Genomic DNA, 6308 nt, shown 5'->3' with positions numbered 1-6308 from the left:
TATTTTAGTAACAAATACACATTGGTTTACCTTAAAACGGTACTCGAGCGTCTGTAAGCCAACCACTTGAGCAAAAACTTGGCATAGTTGTGAGTCCTCTCAATTAGTCGCATTTTAAAGCAAGTCTTGTCATCTTCCATTGTATTGCCCTTATTGTGTTAATCATCGTAGTGCAATTTGGGAACCAAAGTACTGAGCAGTACCTCACCCACAAGCGCACAAGACAAGTAAACAACGACATAAGACTTAAGACATGACTACATTATCGGAATTGTAGAAAGATAAAATCTAGCATCTTGTATGCCCTGTTAACAGTAACACCTGGGCCGGTCTGGTGGTACAGTCGTCAACTCGTACGACGTAACAACATGCCCATCATGGGTTCAAGTCCCTAATATACCGTGCCCCCATACGTAGGACTGACTATCCTGCTATGGTAACAATAAGTTACTGAAAGCCAAGCTCACTTCTCACTAGTGGGTACAGGCAGGCCTTGACCGACAACGGTTGTTGTGCCAAAGAAGAAGACAGTGTAACACCTAGATCACAAACTTCCTGATGACGATGTAACACGCTGCCTAATAACGAATAATTATATTTGATCGTTTTCAAGTCTATGAAAAGATATAATAAAAAAAAATATCTAGATAATTTTTAGACACCAAGTACCAAACACCAAGTATGACTCTCTCCGTCCATGAGGCCCCTATTGGGCACAGAAGTTCTCGATGAGACTACTGTACACACTGTTGTATGTGCAGGATTTACCATCCACGGAGCCCCTAAATTGACGGGGCCCCCCGCGGCCGCTTAGTCCGCGTACCGTTAAATCCGCCACTGAATACAAGTTATATAGCTTCAAGTTAGAAAAACAAGGGTGCGCACGGTTGAAAATTTATTTTGTTCATGAATATTAAAAAAAAATGAAAGGATCTCAAATGTGTGTTTTTTTTACTTTCGTTTGGAAGCTACATTGTTGAAATATTCAATACTTTTATCATGTATGTATGATAAGTATTCCGGTCTCGTAGTACAGTCGTCAACTCGTACGCCTTAACAACATGCCCGTCATGGGTTCAAACCCCGTCATGGGTTCAAATGGACCGTGCCGCCATACGTAGGACTGACTATCCTGCTATGGGGGGAAATCAATTAGTCACTGAAAGCCAAGCCCACAAGTGGTACAGGCAGGCCTTGACCGACAACGGTTGTTGAGCCAAAGAAGAAGAAGATGATAAGTATTTATCTTTCCCGCAGTGCTCCGCAACGAGTACGGACAATGCGCCCCTGCCTTTAGAGTTCATTGCCTTGAATGGTTGAAATGATAGTTTTCAAAACTAATAATGATCCTACTTCTTCTACTAAATTTCGACCCGAGTATAATTTAACCATTTTTATTCTACGCTTTGTATGTGATAAAACAATATTAGGGTAAATGTTCCAGTATTGGGCAGGTTAGTGCAGCAGGTTCACTAAAACATACAATTTTTATTATATTTCATGAAAGTGACATTGAACGTAAAACTGTCGTATTATGTTGTGCTATTTTTCATTTGCCAATTTAAATGTAGTTTTTAGATATATTCGTGAAATGCAAATACTGGTTTTGTTCCTATTTTCGGCAGTTTGGTCTTATTTTGGGTGGGCTGTGCTCCTATTTTGGGCAACGCGAGTACGTGTCGGTAAATGTTGTAATCAATGCCAATAGGAAGACAAAAATGTTTAAAACAGTGTTACACTCTCGCTTTCTTAAGAATGCTGTTGAAAAGTACTTTAGTATTATTAATTTTGGGCATTTTGCTGGCAATTTTTACAGTCATTTTGATTTGAGTTACAAACAAAGTAGACATTGGAGAAATGAGACTGCCTGACGGCTGTAGAGTATGGCTCCGACTGGCTCACAAATTATTATATTTCTCTCAAGTTATTGGATTATTTATGGTGAAATTGATGATATTTGTTACAAGAAATGACGTTTTGTGTGTCGAAGTACGCATTGTAGTGTTCTGATCAAGTTATAAATTAATATGCAGCAAAATCAATTGCAAAAACAATTTGCATCATTAACCGTGTACCTTATTTCGGCAGCATTTAAAAGGAATAATTACCTGTTTTTCGTGATTTTAAAATTCTAATCGGGCTAGAATAAATTCTACAACCATAGAACCTTTCATTAAAAAGCCACATTTTCATTGGTTTACTGCTCTGGTTCTCTTAATAACGAAACCTGCCGAACTATTGGCTGACAGCAAATCTGCCGAAAAACTGTGAATTCTGCACATTTTGTTTGATGTGATGTGATGTGAAACTTCGTTAATAAACAAAAACATGTGTTGAGACCAATTTCAACGGGTTCTCGGGCCTTGGAAACAATTAATAACCTTTGGTTTAAACACGATTAAACACGACTTTCCCGGATTGATCAAACGAATGCAAGCAAATACTTTTGTTAGCCATCCAAATATGTATCGCAGAAAATAGGCTGTGAAAACGTGGCTGATGTATATCTATATTTGTGAAATTTTATCCCGCATTGCAAGAAACCAAGAGCAATTTATCACTCGTTTGAAGGTATACCAAAAAAGGTATTGTGCTTCTAGTTGTAAGATGTATACGAAATGCAAACTAACTTGGCAGTTTCTACTGAAAAAAACAACACAAAAGCGTTTTGGACAACCATCCTCAATAAAAATAGGAATACTATTTCTTCAAATTTAGATGCCACCTTCCATACGAAGATCTTTTTCATGAATAGATATCATTATAGCGTAATTTTTACGACAATCAAAGACAATTATCACGGTAGCAGGGTTCAGTCCATCCAGAACTGACCTTTAGCCTTTTCTAATGTAAAACAAATATTTTAAAACATTACTACAACTGAATCAGTGATAATCGCCATTTGTGGTCAATATCTACGTTATACATTGACTAGAAGAAGACGCTTAAATACTAATCGCAAAAAAGAGCTGCAATTTTAATGTACACGAGCCATAACCGTTGCAAAAGATAGAGTACACGTTCTCGATCAAGCACCTCATTTGCAAAAGTTTTTTATGAAATGTGCTGGCCACCCACCAGAGACTTACATTCACCATTCATTAGCCTCCCTGAGCCTGGGGAGCTATTAATTCGTTAGAAAACGCTTCTTCGCGTCAGGTGACCGTTCAGTTCAATGCAAACGGCAAACCTCCCTGTTACAAGCTTCATAAAAGTATGCAGTCATCCATCATCATCATCATCATCATCACCTACATCATGACAATTATCAGCATGGATACGGCATCCGTAAATGGTGGGAATTCGAATAATAACTAGCAAATCTCTGGAGCACGCTCGACAACGGCGAGAAAAAAAAGAACACCGCCGGTACGAAAACAGAGTCCGCGAATAGTGAAAAGGGAGAAAACAAGCAAAGGTATTAGTTTGGCTTTTGTGCTAAACTTTATTAGCGTCTGCTTGTGGAAAGGACTTGTCGGTGGTTCATTCACTACATCTCTCTGCGCTACTAATGATGCTAATTCAGGATTTCGACATCGAGCTGACGATGGTCCGAAAAGAACGGGATGGGGAAAGGGTCTTTTTGTTCCTTCGCTCGGCCATTGCAGTCAATAAAAGTCCACCCTCTCCTATCGGAGGTTTTTGGCACGGAAGACCGTTCCTTAGCCGCCCGGTCCCGTTTAATCGTTAATTACAGCTCTCGACGCCCTACACAAAATATGGCCCTGAGACACCCTAATATGCGCCATCGGACCAGTGTACCACACAACGCACAGCTTACGGCAAGGTCCGTGATTTAGGAGCTAATTCCATGGAGGGAGGGATGGGTGCTATACTCCGCATTCACACACACACACACACACACACACACACACACACACACACACACACACAACACACACATGCACACATTAACACACCTACACACCCGACCGCCAACGTCCAATGACAGAACTCCGGTATTGCGGGTGTAACTCCCGTTGGGGCCCAAAATGGAACAGGAGCGTGGTACGAGACGGTCGCTTTTGGGCTGCCCGAAAAAGTTATACTTTTACGATCGATTTGGTTGATTTATATGGCTAATATTGTGGGAGCCGAGCTGAATTCAACCAACCGAACCGAAAGCGCCACCGGTGCCAAGGGCAAACCCCTTTTACGCCCGGTGCTCCAGTTCCATTCTAATGTGCTCCCAGCCGTGGTTCACGAGTTTAGGGGTTTTGCTTACCAAAATTGAACGCTTGCTTACCTCTTCATTCGACGACCGTTCCGTGTGAAGAACCAGTGAATAAAACCTTTGCATAAAACGACTGCTTCCTCCGTCACGAGCAGCATTAAGAAGCGAAACGGAAGTGGGTTCGGGAAAAGTTTTACGGTACGCAAGCAGCCACTCGGTGCCTCTCGGAAGCTTTTTCTATCTTCAGACCTCGGGCAAGCAGGACGAACTGTTAACTTCGTCGACAACTTTGCGTCCAACTTTTGTGTACATTTATTTGTCTTTACCAAAGGACCTTTGGGTGATTTATATTGGAGTTGTCTTTCACAGACCTGAAGTACTCTCTCTCTCTCGTTTTCTCTCTCTATCTCTCTCTCTCTCTCGCTCTTTCTCTCTCTCTCTCCGTCTCTCTCTCTCTCTCTCCGTCTCTCTCTCCGTCTCTCTATCTCGCTCTATTTCTCGGTGTTTGTAACAATCCAGCCTTAACAGGTCGAATTACATTGGAACAGTCGTAGGCCGCAATTCGCACAATCCAATCAAGTCACATCATGTGCTCAACTTGTCACTAGCGCTCCCCTTGCCCCGGTGCACCTAATGGTAGCCCATTTACCTCCTCTGTTTTCCACATTGCCAGATCGTTGCCATATTATTTATCGCAAATCGTGAATCGATCGAATCCACGAAACTTTCCCATTGACACGATGCGGCCAGGCGACGTGAAGAGTGTGTATTGCTATCATGCATTTCTAATGTGATTGAGACGACAAAGTTTGGTACGAGATCCCACCCTTCCTTCCCTACCAAACTGTCTGATCATTAGAAGGGATTGTTTTCGCGGTGCCGAGACTGTTTGCACTGCATCAGTTTACTCAAAATGAGTACTTCTTTAAGCAGCAATCAAAGTTGGAACGAAGAAAGAAAAGTTTGCTGTTTCGCTTTGCATCATGTAAAAAAAAGTAATATTCCAAGCAAAACGTAGCCCCAGACAATGGTGCTTGAAAACTAGTTTGAGTGCTTTCTTGTTGCCGTGGTTTACTAGCAAAAGGGTGTTTGTTTGTTTGTTTCGTAAAGTGCCCCGTGCAATGTAAGTTGAAAGTGATAAAATCATAGCCGTTGAATTCGTGGAACTCTAAACGAGATTCTTCATGGAAATATAATTCTAGATCGGTGCCCCGCGATCTTACAGCTGGTGCAAAAAGGTTACAATTTCAAAGAATGTTTGAGACTCTAAATTTAAAATCAATTAAATTTTCAATCTCAAATAACAATAAATAAACAATCTTCTTCTTCTTCTTCTTCTTCTTCTATATATATAAAAATCTCGTTTCACGGTGTTTGTTGCCAACAACCTCCGAAACGGCTGGATCATTTTCAACGAAACTTTTCACACATCTCATGGTGGCATGAGAATAGGTTTTAAGACTTACTACATGTTCAGATGTTACACTAAACTTAATTTCATTGCAATTTTCTGACTCCCATACAAGATTGTTTTTTTTGGTCGCAGAACTTTGACACTCGGTGTGAATTGCGGTTTACACTAGCGTTAAAAACCCGCAAGCAAATTCGAGCAGTTTGCGAGCTCGTATAAGGCCTCTTATTCGCGATAGCTTTTTAGCGCTGGTATATGGGTACAGATCACCGATACAAGATTTCACCGACATACTCGATATACAAGATTTTGTTATGCGGTATGTTCTTAACTTGACAGTTCTTTAAGCAAATTGTACTAATTTGACACATTGAATGACAAATGAAAAATAACTTCCCTTTGGTCGAATTTTAAAAACCATTTCAAAAGGTTCAGATATTCCTCGATATACGCCATACTCGATAAACGCAATTTCGCTACACACGATTTTCTTAATTTGACAGTTCTTATACCAATTTGACACAACAAATGTCAAACTCAAAATAAATTCCCGTGTGGTTGAATTTAAAAAAAAAACCATTTTAAATGGTACAAAATTGTAAGTACTTCTACTTGAAATCAGATCAAATAACTAATTTAATGGCTAATACCTACCCCTTCCAGCAGAATGATACGAGAATTAGCTATAATTGTCCGAAAACATCGAAATTTGACTTCCGCTAA

This window comes from Anopheles gambiae, chromosome 2 (genome assembly GCF_943734735.2).
Source record: "Anopheles gambiae chromosome 2, idAnoGambNW_F1_1, whole genome shotgun sequence".
NCBI lineage: Eukaryota > Metazoa > Arthropoda > Insecta > Diptera > Culicidae > Anopheles > Anopheles gambiae.
This window is presented reverse-complemented; position numbering follows the sequence as displayed.